Source organism: Silurus aristotelis, assembly GCF_946808225.1.
Source record: "Silurus aristotelis genome assembly, chromosome: 4".
Lineage (NCBI taxonomy): Eukaryota > Metazoa > Chordata > Actinopteri > Siluriformes > Siluridae > Silurus > Silurus aristotelis.
The window spans coordinates 24,824,430-24,841,694 of NC_139577.1; the positions used below are offsets into that span (position 1 = coordinate 24,824,430).

At 37.1% G+C, this 17,265-nt stretch overlaps 1 protein-coding gene and 1 long non-coding RNA gene across 7 annotated transcripts in view; one reads left to right on the forward strand and one right to left on the reverse strand.

Moving 5' to 3' along the window:
* LOC310724443 overlaps positions 1–17,265 on the reverse strand; it is a 430,012-nt gene that overhangs the window by 224,755 nt on the left and 187,992 nt on the right. The window lies entirely within an intron of this gene.
* Positions 1–17,265, forward strand: part of usp54a (ubiquitin specific peptidase 54a) — a 59,566-nt gene that overhangs the window by 1,514 nt on the left and 40,787 nt on the right. For 3 of the 6 annotated variants that reach the window (XM_083538288.1, XM_083538292.1, XM_083538293.1), the window contains exon 1: positions 8,612–8,726. The exons of 1 other annotated variant lie outside the window; for it this stretch is intronic. The gene's annotated coding sequence lies outside the window, so the exon portion shown is untranslated. Of the gene's footprint in view, positions 1–8,611; positions 8,727–13,424; positions 13,578–15,995; positions 16,017–17,265 lie in introns of those variants that run through there. 2 more of the 6 variants (XM_083538289.1, XM_083538291.1) reach the window with 2 other exon arrangements.

Below are 17,265 nucleotides of genomic sequence, written 5' to 3' on the forward strand. Positions count from 1 at the left end.
ATAGAATTAATTCCCCACATATTCTTTCACTTGGGGGCATTTAGAATCACCACTAGAGTGCATCTACTGAGATGTTGATGGGGTTCGGAGGAAACCTGTGAACTCCAAAGAAAGTTCACACAGGCAGTAACCCAAGCTTGAGATAGAGAAGGGGACCCAGGAGCTATGATATTTCAGAAAAATGTTTCTATATAGTTTCTCTCTCAGGATAGACCTGCAAGATTTCTTATTATAAAATAATATATAAAATAATAAAAATAATATAAAATAATATGTATTTAATACAATTGCATTACATAGCAACAGGCAATAAGCAGTAAATTGAACTAGTGTCAGTGATTTTACTTTATGGTATTAATCACTATAATATATTTTTAAAAAGAATCATTGGTTACTGGTACCTGTTCTTACTGTGAGGCACGGCTTTATTCGTGAAATAATTGCTGCTAAGAATGCTGGCCTGATAGCAGAGATCACTCAGTGCTGGCCCACACATAGGCTGGCACTTTTCTTTGGCTTAAAGCCTACTGTGGAATAATGGTAATGAACTCTGTCAGGACGTAGCTACAGCTCAGCCTTCATATGTGTGTGTACCAGACATTGTATGAAGCAGAACTTACAGCTTTGAGTTCAGAATGTAAACACAGCACAAGCATAAACCGTATTTGAGCTATTCTGGCAAATGCTTTAGGCTGTAAACCACAGTCTGTTTCTGCCTGCACTGAGGCCACATTTGGTCATCAGTTCATTGCTGTGATTATTCCCCTAACTGACCATGATGTCCCTACATTCCTTCTATATACAGTGTATATATATAATAAATAAATAAATATATGTTATAAATAAATAAAATAATAAATAGATTTTATCACGTTTATCTGCACAACTCTACTGCCGAGTCGAGCATCTTATTGTGCAAAAACATATTCCATGATCAGCACAAGGAAGCACTGAAATATGCAAGTCAGATGCACATAACGAACAGATGTGTTGTCTCATTCTACAGACCACCTGCTTTTTAAACTTAGCCTCCCTTAAAGCAAATACGCGATATGAACCGATTAGTAACAACAGGAGTGAACATTATTCACCTAGTTCCACTGAATCATGTGATTGACCTGGTCACATGAAGGGACACGATCATGTATCACGAGACACTAATTACAATTATTCAACATTTATGGCATTTGGCAGACGCCCTTATCAAGAGCGACTTACAAATGAGCAGAGGCGGGTTAAGGGCCTTGCTCAGGTGCCCAGCAGTGGCAGCTCGGTGGTGGTGGGATTTGAACCTGTGACCTTCTACTCCAAAGGCTAATTCCTTAACCATTAAGTTACCACCTCCCACTAACAGTAAATGTGTGTGAGTGAGTATATAGTAATGGCTCTTTAGACATTGCTAAGAGTTCAACTTTTTTAAATTTATTTTTTACTTATTTTTATCAAGGTTTTGGCTCAAAAAATGTGTTTCCCTAAAAGTGTAATACAATTTTAATTTCAAGTTATAATACTGCTTTGAAAGAACGGTATGCTTCATTTTTGTGCCATTATAACTGATTGTTATGCTAAGTGAAAATACTTTTTCATCTGCTAACCTCCATTTGCATTTTCTAAAACAGAGAATTCTTATGATACTCCAGGAATAGTTTAAATAGTTTTAACAAAATAACTTGACAAATTTAACAAGTAGTAAAGTAGGATGCTGTGGGTTTTGGTTCCGGTTTTATGTATTTTATATAATCATAGTTGACGTTGTTTAAATAGGCAGTTTCACCTGTAATTAAATGTAGATCAACATGTTGTTGATCAGCTAATACTTGTGTGGTAGTTTGCTTCTTTAGTTTTGTTCTAAAACTATGAGGCTATTGGGAGCTAATAAGTATTGTAAGCTAATAGCTGAAAGTTCAGCACTGTGTGAACTACATGTCTAAATCATTATACACTTGTGAGAAACATCATCGCTCCACCCTGTAATACCCCGTGTAAAACAGCTTTATTTAATAGAGTAAATATTTATGAACATAAGGGCTGTAAAGTATTTTTTGGTTAGTTGTTGGATAGTGCATTTGTCTTTATCATGTAATTTAAATAAAGTGTTAAATTAATTGTTAAATATTCAAATTGATTATAAAATTACCAGTTTATAAGTTGATAATACATCCAAATACATGTATAATTTAGCTCTATAAATGATACAGTATATAAAGTGTCTCTTTGGAATAAATAATCGAAATATGGCATGTACATGAGGCCTTGATGTGGCTGATTTATCATAACCGCAAATATGAACACAAAAGAAAATCAGTTTTTGGCACAAATTAAGTGAAACTAAATTAAACCTAGGTTCTGTCCAGGCTTGTCTTTTTCTCCCCTTGATGCCATCACACACTGAAAAGTAAAAGTGAGCTCTGGTATGCATGCTAAACTAGGGCACGGATTGTTATGTAAAAATCAGAGATGAATACATTAACATACTGATGGTCAGTCCTTGTGGCCTTGTGTGCTAAGTTCTGCTCAGGCCTGAGAGTGTTTCAGGAGAGGGGGTGGGAAGGTTAAACAAAGGCACTTTAGTCTAGTTTTGTCATATTAGTCTTTTTAACATGAGTTGTATTTCAGCGATACTGAAATTCTCAGGTCAGATGATTTAAAGGTGTTAATTCATTTTCTAGAACAGCGGCTGCGAGACGAATTAAATATTATATAACAAATAGATGATATTAATATCCTTTTTCTAATGAGAATTATAGTAACTTTTCTAATACATAGCAACGGGTATGGAGAAATGCCCACACGATCCAATCTAATTTATATCAAATCTATAATTAACAAGAAATATTGTCATTCTTCAAAATGATAAATGCTTTCCAGTTTCTTGTGAGTAGATTTTAAACATGAGTCCAATTTCAGCACTTTGTAACAGTCATAGGTAAAAATAAACCTGTTCTATTAAATTTTCAAAAAAGCTTGTGGTTACGTCGATAATAAGCAGCAATTTATTTGTCATATAAATGTCAAGAGAAAGCGATCAATTTTATGTTTATTAATAAAGTGTATTGCTTTTGTAATGTATTAGATGACAGGATCTCATTCGTTTTTACCTGCCTAAAAACAAATAAAAAGTATGAAATGTGATCCTTTAATAAATGAAATTTGTAATTTCTTGACTGATATAAGAGGAATAACCACTGGTCTATTCACATCCCCTTGTTGTTGATTGTTTCCCTATAACAGTTATGTAATTTTCCTTATATAATGTTTTGGGCATTTTAGTCATATCCTAAATTCTGTGATTATTGCAGCTGCAGCACATGTCAGGGATGTCAGATTAAGTGCAGGTTCTCAAAAGCATGAAAACTATTTTAGGAAAGAGTGTGAAGAAAAGCAAAACTTGACAATGTGTCTTTGTGACCTTTAGGATAACAATATCTACTGTGCCCGCGTTGGTGGATTTTCGAACTTTTAAACAAAATTATGGAACTAAATGAAACGTTAGAGAGCTTTTCTGTGAGAATAAAAACAGCAGGTCCTTCCAGGACTATATAGAAAAGTGGATCCAATTATTTAACGCTTTTGGCACCATGCACTAGGATATTGTTCTGCAGCTCAGCTTTCCACTTTGGCTTGCGTTCCACAAAACGTAGTAAGACATGTAGAGATCACAGAGTGCACATTGCTTTAAACACAATCTCACTAATCATCTAAATGCTACACTGCCTATTTGTGATAATGAGCTTTGAATGTTTTATTATTATATTTTTATCCCTTTGCTGTTTTGAGCATTCAAATAGTGAAATCCTTCTCAGCTTATTGTGGATGTAGTGTGCTTCTGTCTGTATCCCATCTCTTAGTGAAGAACGCCACACTGTCTCAGCATTGACGTCTTGTCATTTCTCACTCAGCAGTGTGAAGCATGTGTGAGCTGTTGGATAATAGATCAAAACAACTAAAATAGAGCATAATAAATAAAAGTGTGTGTGTGTTTGTGTGTGTGTGAGAGAATCTGAGTCCTTAACCCTTGTATCCTTTTCAGGCAGCCAATTTTACCTGAAACATTGTGTTGAAGTGATAATTGCTAAATTACATAACTTAACAGCTGCTTTGATTTTCCCTTCATGTTCAGTCAAGGTGAGTAAAAAAATGTTTTAACTCTTATTTTCTCTAGCCAGCAGTAATAGCATAGGATAGCATTTCTTATGCTCCATCTGATCCTTTCTGTTAGTTATTATTTTGCTCAAATAAAGACACAGAAGATACAGTTGCCTTCAGAATTACTGGTGGCCTTCCTGAAGATGAGCAAAAATTCCTTTCTTTCTTTCGGCTTCTCCCATTAGGGGTCGCCACAGCGGATCCTCGTCATGTTTGATTTGGCACGTTTTTACGCTGGATGCCCTTCCTAACGCAACCCTTCCCAATTTATTCGGGCTTGGGACCGGCACTGAAAGTGGCTGGGGTTGGTTCCCTGACCGGGGATTGAACCCGGGCCGCAGCGGTGAGAGCGCCGCATCCTAACCACTAGACCACCAGGGAACCGAAGAGGAGCAAAAATAAAAACCTAAAAAGAATAGCACATGCAGTGATTGATGCACTGTGGAACATTAGTTAGTGTTATTTAAATACATGTAATCGACAACTATCTGCCTTTGTTGTTTTGAAAGGTCTTTCTTTATTTCTTGTTAAACGATATAGGATCTTTTACATGTGTGTTACTTCATATTTATGCCCCAGAGAAGTATGACAATGTTTTGCATGAATGACCGTTTGCAAAAATATTGGGACATTTTTCAAGAGAAAATATATATTTTTTTGTATAACAGTTGCAAGCAGGAGTAGCACTAATTCTTCCATAGTTTCAAATTATTAGCAGCGTTTACTGTCTGATTCGACGGGTCTGTAGAGAATGAATAAATCTGCAGATTTTATAGGTACATTTTCTGAAAACATCCCTGCATCATTTCTGACGATTTCTGACCCCTTACATTTCAGCAACCATTTTAGTGTATCTTCTCAAGGGACAGTTGATTTAACTTTGATATATTTTAGTCAATGTGCAGCTTGTATAGCAGTATAGATTTACTGTCTTCTGAAAATAACTCATACAGCCATTATTGTCTACACTCTTAGTGATAACAGCTGTATGTTGTGTAACCATGCAAAGCCACATGTCCTATTCATCATGTTCATGTTTTTGTCTACTTGACAGGACCATACAAATTTGTGTATCTTGTATTAGAGCAGTTAAAATGTGGTGCTTTGAGTAGAATTCTCTCATACTGACCACTGGATGTTCAACATGGCACCTCATGGCAAAGAACTCTCTGAGGATTTGAGTATTAGAAGTGTTGCTATCCACAAAGATGCAGAGGCTATAAGATGATGTATAACACCCTGTAACTCAGTTACAGTACAGTGGCCAGGGTCAAACAGATTTTTTTTCAAGACGGGTTCATCTAGGAACAGGCTGCACAAGGGTCCATCAATGAAGTGGAGTCCTTGTGCTGAGTGTCAGGTGCAGAAGCTGCCTTCAAAAAACAGACGCATGAGTGCTGTCTTGCTTTAGAGGTTGCAGAAGCAGAAGGTTTGCTTGTCAGTGTTCAGACCATACGCCACACACTGCAACAAGTCGGTCTGCATGGCCGTCTTCTCACAGGAAAGCCTCTTCTGAAGCTGGCTCACAAGAAAGCCTGCTAATGGTTTGCTGAAGACAACCTGTCCAAGAGCATAATTTACTGGAACTTTGTCCTGTGGTTTGATTAGACCAAGATAAACTGGTTTGGCTCAGATGGTGTCCAGCAGGTGTGTTGACGCCCTGGTGAAGAGATCAAAGAAAATTGTGTCTTGCCTACAGTCAAGCATGGTGGTGGTAGCATCACAGTCTGGGGCTGCATGAGTGCTGCTGGTACTGGGGAGCTGCGCTTCATTGAGGGAAACATGGATTCCAACATGTACTGTGACATTCTGAAGCAGAACATGATGCCTTCCCTTCAGAAACTGGGCCAAATGGCAGTTTTCCAGCATAATAATGACCCTAAACACACTGCCAAGAGGACAGCTTCCTTGCTGAGGAAGGTGAAGGTAATGGAGTGTCCAAATATGTCTCCGGACCTGATACCTATTCAGCACCCGTGGGGCATCCTCAAGAGGAAGGTGGAGAAGCACCATGTGTCTAACATTCAGCAGCTCCGTGATGTCATTATGGAGTGGAAGAGGATCGCAGCAACAACCCATGCAGCTCTGGTGGATTCCATGCCCAGGAGGATTAAGACAGTGCTAGATAACATTGTTGCTCACACAAAATATTGACACTTTGGAAAAAGTTTTGACATGTTTACTTAGGGTGTATTTAGACAATAATGGCTATATGTTGATATTTCCTAGAGGACAGTAAATCTATACTGCTTTACAAGCTGCACATTGACTATTCGAAAGTATATACTAGTTTTATTTGTATAGCATTGTCCCTTGAGAACATATAATAATGGTTGCTGAAATTTAAAGCGTGTACTCACTTTTGTGAGACACTGTATTTTTACCAAAAATAAATTGCATGTCAGTTCTCTCCAAACAATCTCTGATACCTGTAGAAATCAACCTAATAAACCAATCCACATATTTTTGCAAGTTTTGTATAAATCTGAATAAACAATTTGCATTGAAACAAGCAAAAAATGGTATGCATCTAAATTATGAGTTAGTAGTAAATAAATTAGTATGTGTGTAAGCCCAATATCCCCCGATACACACACGCACACATACGGAAGTAAGACAAATATATGAGCTGCATTGGGTCGGTGGTTATGCCTTTGCCCTAGCGGTTACCTGAGGAAGCTGATAGCATATGGAAGGAGTTACATTTGAGCCACCCTCCATATGCACCCTCACCCCCTTAGGCCTCTGTTTGGTGTTCGTACTGTGCAAAAACATAGAGGATTAGCTGTTTAGTAATTATTAGGATGGTGGTTAGGGTTGAAAGCAAGTAATCGTTCAGTAGTCAAGGCTTTGTGTTACTGAATGGAAGGTCAAGGGTTCAAGCCCCAACACCACCAAGCTGCCACTGTTGGGTTCTTGGGCAAGGTCTATTACCCTCTCTACTCCAGGGGTGCTGTATCATGGCTGGCCCTGTGCTCTGAACCCAGTTGGGATATGCAAAGCTGGGACAGATGAAGAAAGAATTTGGCTGCAAAAATGTCTGTGACAAGTAAATGCATCTTACTATCTTTGTTTTCCTTTTTGAAGGGATAAGAACATGATCACAACCGCTTTGTGAGTTTGTTCAGAGGAACAAATCATTGCTTGTGAAAACTGCTTTTCATTGTAAAATGACAATCTTTTTTGTTTTATTAACTTCAAATACGAGTAAGAGAGAGGCTGATAACAGGAACTTGATTTGCATAACATTAAATGTAATTACAAATGGAATTATTGGGAATTACTTCACAGTAAAGGCATTCACATTGCATTGGAGTGTGACACCACATTGCTGTTGATTATTTTTAACACCATACCTCATTATAATTATTTTTCATAGATATGGTAGAACTCAGGACTGTACATTTAAACTTTTTCGATAAGAGATAAATCTCATAAGAAATACAGAGAATTAGCTAAACTAACCACAGCTGAGCACTCTTTCCAGCTTATTACAATATTGGACTATTGCCAGTCTGGGGTAAAAAACTGTTCCTTTTCAGCACATGCATCACTTCCTGTTATGCCCAATTACCACTTATTTGCTCTGTCCATGGCTGAGAGAGGGAGATTAAAATCCTCATTCTGTTTAGTGACGTTAGCAATGATGCTTGATGACACATGACAGACAGGAAGCCTAATTAGTGTATGAGCATTCTTGTTTTGACCGTGTCTTATTAAACTTCTGCAGGCTGAAAGGAGGCTTAGGTTTCATAAAGGCATGATGTAACCTCATGCAGTTAGATTATGTGACTTCAAAAATAAGTCATGGCATGTGTTTATAGGTTGCGAATAATTTCACCAATAGTTTTACAAGTGCTAGTTTAAAAAAGACAATCAGATAGTAAAAAGTCTAATGAAACGGTCTGAACATTTTATAATAATTTATTTATATTTATAATAATAAAACAATGTATTGAACAACTTTATCTTATGTTGTTTTTTTTTTACTATTATTATCTTAACATACACAAAGTGATAGTGATAGATGAGTGATAAGGTCATACTTTCCTGTCACTTCCAGGCATTAAGAGCCAAAAAAAATCACTTTTTGTTTTTCGTACCATGTACACGGACACACTTATTAAAGGAAATTCAATAGTTGTAAATCAGATTTTACTAGTTTTTTGAGCTTGGGTCCTTCTTAAGGCCTTGTTGTCAAACAAGTTGATTATTTTCAGCAAGTAAATTATGACTTTGTTGTAAAATGCAGAAAGCTGGTGTATGACTGTCCTAAATATATATAATGTACAGTCAGTGTGAGAGTATAACGTGAGACTATGGCAACGCTGTGTTTTTTGTGGTATGACAGGATTTGCATAAGGGCCACAGAGAGCAACTCAGCATGTGCGCCTGTCTCTTTAAAGTTGTAACGGTGGGCGGGGCTTCCTGAGGAAACAGGTGTGTGTGTCGATAGGGGTGATGTCATTGTTTCTGGATCACCTGGAAAAACTTGCATGTTGAGTGCCGGCTGGCAACACACACACACACACACACACACACACACACAGCTGCTAGGTGTGATCACTTATCAACCTGCTGTGAGTATTGTAACGTTACCGTCTTGTTTTTTTTCTATGGGACTGAATATTTTATTTATAGCTGAACTATGGTGTAAAGGATCTAAAGCTATTGAGTGTGTTTTCACCTTACTGAGATGCGACCTCACCAAGACGAAGTCAGCTAAAAATGTTCTGTGTAGTTTACAGTGCTCAGTAGAAAATGCTTAAAGTGGCAGTTTATATAGCTTATAATGCTTTAATAAGGTAAAACCCTGTCTGATTGTGCAGCAATGTAAGATATCACCGACTTTTATCTGAATTGGTAAAAAAAAAATACATTGTGAAATATATTACTAAGTGCTTGGTGTCATTGCTACTTTTATGTGGATGTAATTGTGCACAATATGTTCCATCTTCGCTCTTCACTCATTTACTCTTCAGAATAATGCGTCCCTTGAGCTATGTAAAATTAGAGACGACTAAGAGGCAAATTTCCCCATGATACTTGCGTACATGTTTGCAAAACTCTAAGGCTTAGTAGGTTTTAGGAACAGGAACAAAAATATCTGTTCCCTGCTGTGCTCTGATACAAGAAGAACTGTTTGTGTGCATATGGGTGTGTGTGTGTGTAAGTCAATTGCTTCTGTTGTCATGGAGTTGTACAGGTTTAATTGTGTGTGTGTGTGTGTGTGTGTGTGTGTGTGTGTGGGAATGCCTGTGCGTCTTTAGCTTTAATGACATGGCTGTGAGTAAAGCCCAAAGCCTGCCACTAGGAGGGAGGTGTCATTCAGAGGCGATGATGTCATCTAGGAAGCAACTCTGTTAAGGAACAGGTCTATGGATGACACACACACACATTCATGCAAAGAACCAGGATGTGCATGTTCTGATAACTTAGTCACTATCATTATCATCCAATGGCACAAATGTCTGTTTGTTCTGTGAGCTGTAAAACCCCCCAGTTATGTTCTAAGCGCTTTGTGGTTAGCATTATGACAATATTTGGAAGTGCTGTTTTCCTCTTTCTGCTTGTATTTGGTTACAGTGAATTGAAATGTGTTTGGAGACCTGGGGATTTTTGTGAATGTAAATATAATGAAGTATGGTTTCTATTTAAGCAGCGTTTTGCAAATTTGCAACAGTAAATCAAAGAACAGCAAAACTGAAGAAACCCGATAGCAAAACAGATAGAGACTGATCCTTAATGAATTTTTTGGTTGTTGCTAATAGGACCTGGATTATGAATGTCACAATGACCAAGAATGACACTTTTCCTGTGTGTGTATGTATATGTATGTATGTGTGTGTGTGTGTTTGTGTATGTGTAATATATATTCATTCAGCATTTTCAGTATTTGTAAACACATTAATACAGTATAAAGACATTTAAAAAAATCAATAGATTACTTTAGTCTATTATTTGTAACTGTGCAATCTACACTTTTCATGTGGAGTTTGCTGTTGAGTTTTTATTTTTATTGTTGTGTTTTTAGCTTTTGTATTTCCTATATTGTTGTTTTTTTGTGATTTGCTGTTGGGATTTTACACACACACACACACACACACACACACACACACACACACACACACACACACACACACACATACATATATATATATACACACACATATATATACACACACACACATACATATACACACACACATACATATATACATATATATATATATATATATATATATATATATATATATATATATATATATATATATATACACACTAGTTTTGAAGCTCTAAAAAAAGCACTAAACTCATTTATCACCGTACATATGTGGCTTTGGTAGACAGCTCAGCCTGGCCTTTTCATGGTGAGAGGAGAGAGTTGGTGTTTGAACGCAGAGGGAATGCATTGTTATCAGGAAGGTCTTTTGTCTTCCAGCATCAGCATTTTTTGGGTGAATAGTTTTATTGTGGGAAACTGTTCTGTTTCCCCCTGCCTCCACTCTGAGTAATGCTATTGAAAGAATTTGTGATTGTTTCTTTTTCTTTTTAAATTGTTTGTGTCTGGCTTGATTTCAATTCTTTAGTCTGTTTCTTCCTACTCTGTATTGTATCAGGAAGCCGGCTTCCCCCCATGCAGTGTGTTTTTTTTTCATGGTCTGTAATGCTCACACTGTTCGGACTGTACAGATGGAAACTGTTCGGACTTGATGATGCGGTTTTTCAAAATGGACCCCGTTTCAACATGCCAGTGGTTTGGAGTCGAGGTGCTTAAAATTCACATCGGTGGTTTGATTATTTGCGCTTTCAAGTCAGGAATCTGTTTGTAAATTCTGCAGTAGCTGCTGCTTGAAGTCCCACAGGGAACAAAATAGTGCATAAATCCATGGCTGGCTCTGGTTTTTCGTGTTTGTGGTTTGAAAGCTTAGTGAGATCCAGAATTTCAGATATCTTTTGACGAAATCTGTAAATGGACTTCGCATGCCCTTGGATGCTTCAGTCTTTGGTGTGGCTGGATGTCTTTGTTTGTAGTGTATTAAAGTTACTGTCTCACTCTGTTTCTTGAAACAAAAGCCTTCAACATCTGCCAATGTAAAGTTCAACATGAGCTTGTCTTCCCTCCCTTCCTTCCTCCATGAGTTCAACAGCGTTTGCCTGAAGCAGTTTGAAGCAGCTTTTTACTCTTTCATCTACTTTTAGTAACAGCTTTTTATATGGCAGCCACTGAATTTGATTTTTTTTGCTTCTATCACATCCTTCCCTCCTACTAGTGGTATACCTTTTATAATGAGTTTGACACACCTGTGCACACGTTGAAATTTTTGGTTGTTAAAATGAACCTAATCAAATCAATTTATTTATTCCTCTGTAGCACCAGAATGTGGATAAAGACTCAAGAGCCAAGTTTCTTTTTTCATTTGCAGTGATTCAATCCTGTAACATGAAACACTTCACTTCCATAGAAGCAATGATCATATTTTTCTTAACCATCTATGTGCACGTTGTCAGTCATGTGGCTTAGACTGGAGCTGCCAGTTTGGCAACGCTGTGAGTTAAACTATAACACACAGGTACAGATAGTTAATTATCTCAGGGTGGAGAGTAAGCTTGTGGCTTAAAGAGTAATTTTCACCCAGTCATCAGTGAGCCAAAAAGCAGTTTGGGTCTTTGAAAATGACTGCTCTTGCAGAAAATGTTTGATGATTAGAGTCTCTCTTTAAGCTCTTGGGTTTATCGGCTTTCCTTTTTGCCTGAAATATTAACTTTTGAGATCTATTAAATTACTCATACATTCTATTCATCTCAGGCCAGTATTTAAATATATGACATATATGGATTGCTGCAGCGTTTGCATCTTATTATAAAAAACAAAGGCTGATTTTTCTTATTTTGCTAACTTTAGGAGCAAAATCCTAAATAGTACATTGTTTGGTTCCTTTCTTTGTTCAACTTGTCAAAACAAATCATGTCAAATCAAGAACATGCAAATGCATGGGAATAACTCTGTATCGATTTTTAGAGCTGTTGCCTGACAAACTCGATAACTTCTTTCCATGTCCATTTTATAATTAGAAACTTAATGACCAGCCAACTGTACATTTGATGCGGAGAAAAGAACAAAACCAGATGAAGCATCAAAGTACAAATGTTTTTCATAGCTATGGCCTAAGTGACACTTTAGTTATAGCTGAAGAGAAATAACTATTGCAAACAAGCAGCTCTGTGCTGCTTATTGTAACTTCGGTGACCTATATTCCTGCCATCATGCCCCACAACAGCCGTGACAAAAACTTGTTTTAGGTGATACTAAATCCCTGGATATCTTCTGTGAGCCGCATGCTGCATTCAGGAAAACCAAGCAAAACCTAAGGCTGATCCACGACTCTATAGATAAGTAGATCACTATTTATCTAAAGGGAAATTTACAACCCTGTGGCTGCATGTCTAGCAACTTTGCAACAGGTTGTATATTAAATGTAGTCTCTTTGTACCTTGATTTAAAAAATAAAAAGTATAATAAACTCATTCCAGTTTCTCATTTAGATAGATCACAGGGTGTTCTATAGAGAACACCCTAAAACAATCTACTTGTGAAGTTGTTCTCTCAGAACCTATTGTTGGACAAATGAACACAGAGGTGTGTTTTGACAGCCTGTCTATTAAATAAACCGTTCCCTTGGACCATAATGTTACAGGCATGATTTTAAACTATTTTCTTGGATGTACACTGGTAAAGAAACGTCCATTTTGTTAGACTCGGACATGATCAACTGTCGGACTGGAGTTCTGATACGTTTTTAGTGCGTGACTTTTTCCTGCTTTTTGCTGGATGACACAAGTACTGATAACATGACCCAGTTTCCAGTGAATGTGGTCTGTGGTGTGAACCGCAGGTAGTGAGTGGCGCCTGTCCTCCCCCATCGTGTGTGTGTTTGTGTGTGTTTGTGTGTGTGTGTGTGTGTGTGTGTGTGTGTGTGTGTGTGTGGAGGGGAGAACAGTGCCATGTTATATTTTGCTAGGGACAAAATATCTTCACAATATTGTCACAATAATAGGAATATCAAGGAATATCACATTACCTTGTGGGGAAATTTTGCTAGACCCCATTAGGAAAAACTTTTAATGTACTTTTTTTTTTAATATACAAAAACTACAGTTTTTATAATAATAATAATAAAACACCTAAAGGTTTGGTTACAGAGCTAGTGTTAGGGTTGGTATAACTTCAATTAGTGGCTCTAGTCAGTGGAAGGTCCTCCCAGGAAGAGCAAGACAAAAGTGTGTGTGTGTGTATATAGCAGTGCTGAAATGTGTTCAGCCTGTAGAAAGGCTGAGGGACACAAACTACCGGGAACTCCAGATGGATCGACCCACTGTGTCTTCATCACTTTCCACATATCGGTTTTTTTAACAGGTTAATGCAGAAGGTGAGTGAAGCATTTTGAAGTATTCATGCGGCTTTTATTGGTAACGATGCGCTTTATTAAGGCAAGCGTGAAACTAAACACAAACTTTTTTCTGATACTCTCTCTGTAAGAAAGAAAATATTTACAGGTTTGAACAGATGCATTGCAGAAATCGGCTAATCGACCCGCTTTGCTCCTGCTCCGTGTCCGATCCTATGAAGCATTGGTGCAAAATGGTATCTTAAAAATATATATTTTTGCTTCCACGTTTCCCCCTTCACACATTTTGCTGATTATATTGATTACTTGCAATACAAGTCTACCAAAAGGCGCAGTGTGGTGCGCGCGGCTTCGTCCCACTACGGTACAAACACCTGCGCTGCTGCACGCGCAAGTATGCACCGTTCACGTGCTAGACAAAATTCACACGGTGCTGTCGCCGAGCTGAAACCCGCCATTACTGCTCTGTTATGCGTTTTTATTCGGCTAGATCCGGATGGAAACACTTTTTTTTCTGGGTTGTATTGCATTAAAGACTGTACATTGCAGAATTTCTGTCTCTGTTTAAGCACGTCAAGGCTTCACTAGGCGCGTTTTTATTAACAAAGTTATTAAATTTTATTATAAAACAAACATTTTTACAATTCTATGTGAATAAAGTGCTACTGGATTAGACTTCAAATGCCCCTGCTTGTGCTGGGATTTAAACCAGAAATGGGCGTGGCCTAAACCGGAAGTGTTGTCTCCCCCTTTTAAATCTACCTAGTCAGCATAGGTTGTTAAAACCCCCTAATTTATATATATATATATATATATATATATATATATATATATATATATATATATATATATATATATATATATATATATATTAAAATAATTTTATTTTATTTCTCTCTCTCTCCTAGAGCAAGAGAGAGAGATTTAAATCCTCCTTGGAGGCTTTCTAATGAAGTTCTGTTTTCCCACAATATAAACCAAACTACTAACCTAATAAAAAACACTCAGCAGACCAGACCAAGCAGATACTAAGAATGAATGAATTAAAGCTGCAAATGCAAAACCCAGCATCACACATACACGTTAATGTTAATGATGCAGGCTTTGCTTGTCTCACCAACATTTTATCGAGTGGTCTCTCGCACCGGCATGTATGTAAAACCCTTCCGTTCAAACACTTTAATTTAGCTTCTGTTTACTTGCTAGTCAGCCACCAAGATCTATTTAGCTCTTTTTTTTACTATTAGCCTCTTGTAGATACAAAAAACTACGTAACGATACAGAGTTAGGCAGGAACGCTTAACTAGGTATTATTATATGTCTGTGTTCCAGTTAGTGGTCGCTGAAGTAGATCTATTTTGAAGAATTTGGCAAATCCCACTTCTGACTGGTTTCCTACTCAGTAAATGGATGTGGCATGGTAGAGATTTTCTGTCACGATCTCCAGATGACTGATTAAATGCCTCTCTCTTGTGGAATGATGCTTGCCAACGATAGTTAGTATTTGGAGTTAGCAAGTAAATATATAACCTGCAACATGTAATTTAAAATTGGTAATAAATCATGCAAGACATATATAGGACTGCCAAATTCCTAAAAATCCAAGAACACCTCAATAAAAGCAAACCCAGATGTTCTTCAATGTGGAGATTTGTTATCCGCTGTTATACCCATACATTTTATACACAATTGAACAGTCAAGGCCAAAAAAGACACATCCATTCTAAATATTAAGAGTAGACATCCGTATCCTTTTCCCCAAACCCCTATTTCCTTGAATTCAATGTTCTGTGGGTCGTAGGTCTGGTACTGTTATTTTTTTACTGTAACTAATTGTCTAATAGTTACGTTCATCTAGAGAATATCTTTAAAAAAGCATATACGATTTGATGTTTAAAACAATTGGATTGCATTTCTGTCATTATATAATTGTAATTGCAGAGGGTATGAGGGTAACTGACCATTTCATTAAAACTCTGTTAAGGGTTAAAAGGAGCAGGGAAAAATTTCTGCTGTGAAAACTAAAAGCTGTGATCTGTTCCGTAGCTGTTTGTAACATAATTTATTTTCCGATTATAAATATCCACTGCATCATAGAAAAACTCAAAAGATGTTGATGTCTCATAGACCTCTGAAAGCCACGGCTGTTAATCACATGTTTAATTGCATTGTCATGTGATCTAAATAAAAATCCACATCGGGTTAACTTCAGATCAAACAGATTCAGCTAACAGGCTTTAGCACACTTGAGAAGCAGGCAACTGTGAAGTAAAGCCTCTTTTTTTTTTTTTTTTTTTCTTTTACTCGAACAGGGATTGTGGGTTTGTTCAGCACACTTATTTTGATGATTGTGTGAGAGAAAGATAGCGGCTGAGATTCTGCGAGTGTTTTCGGCTTGTTTGATACTATTCTCGGTTAAAAGGCATTCGTGTGAAGTGGATGCTGGCTTGTGTGGCAGAGGTAACATTTCCCTTTACTGTAATTTATCTGAAATGTCTTGCATACATGTAGTTTTTCTTTTTTTTTCTTTCTTCCCGTCTGCAGCTTGTCACCTCCATGTCTTACTTACTTTTTCAGCTTTCTCTTGATGACTAACTGAGCACTCGTTTAACTCGACTATTTATATCGTGTTTCACGCCCCGACAGAGCGGCCTTTTTACTTCTGAATGAGGATTGTCCTGTGTGCTGAGGATTAATCATCGCTTATGATGACACGAACAAAAACACTGACATTGCAGATGGCACATTGGCACTGGCATGCACCATAATAACCTTTGTGTTTTCCAGTTTACAAAATAGTATTTATTTTAAAATAGTATTTTAAGCGACCTCTTTCCGGACGCCCTTCACTGCCATCATGTGTTATTTGACACCCATGATCTGTATAATGTCTCCATGTTATATTTGTTTACTTCTGGTCTCGGATGTGTTTCCAAAACCTGTGGCACAGTTCCGCATTGACATTGAGATTTAAATAATCAACTCGGAAAAATAAAAAAATGGATGAAAATGTGCTGGAAATTTGGTGAGAAGCGATGAGTTTTGGCAAAATAATAAAAAATGTCCTTTTAATTTATATTGAACATTTTTAAAGTAATTCTCAGAAATCTCCCTTTCAAATGGCATACATTTGAATGGTTTTGTTTATGTGAATGTTAAACATCATTTTCACATTGTTCTTATCAGTTTCCATTGTCTAGAGAAGTACAGGTTGTGTTTTCTGAATGAGCCCTTTGTATGGTCCTCTAATGATGCACTGTAGGCAAACTTTGTATCTGAGAATAAGGACACACTGGTCTGATAAACAGCTGCTGCTGAAAGAGAACAAAGGTACTAAAATAAAGTAGTTTTTTTATTTTATTCACTACATTTGTAAAGTGTTGGATCCATAACCAAGTGTCAAATCTAGTTATTCCTTTTATTGTGTCTAAAATTTTAAGCCTTTTTTTTCTCCTTAGGTTGCAGTTTTAGCTGAATATGTTCAGCGGATGAAATTTCAGTACTTCCCTTGTGTCTAAGTTACCCTTTCAAAGATGGCCTTGTATCAAGTGATCTATACAGTAATACAATTTAGTAAGTTCAAACTGTGGTAAACCATCTGATTGAACAAGTGCACTTATTTTATCTGGATTAATTTGATGGGAGCCTGAAGTGTAGTCCACTTATTATTCCTTATGACACATTCTGTTGAACAGACCTTGTCTTCCTT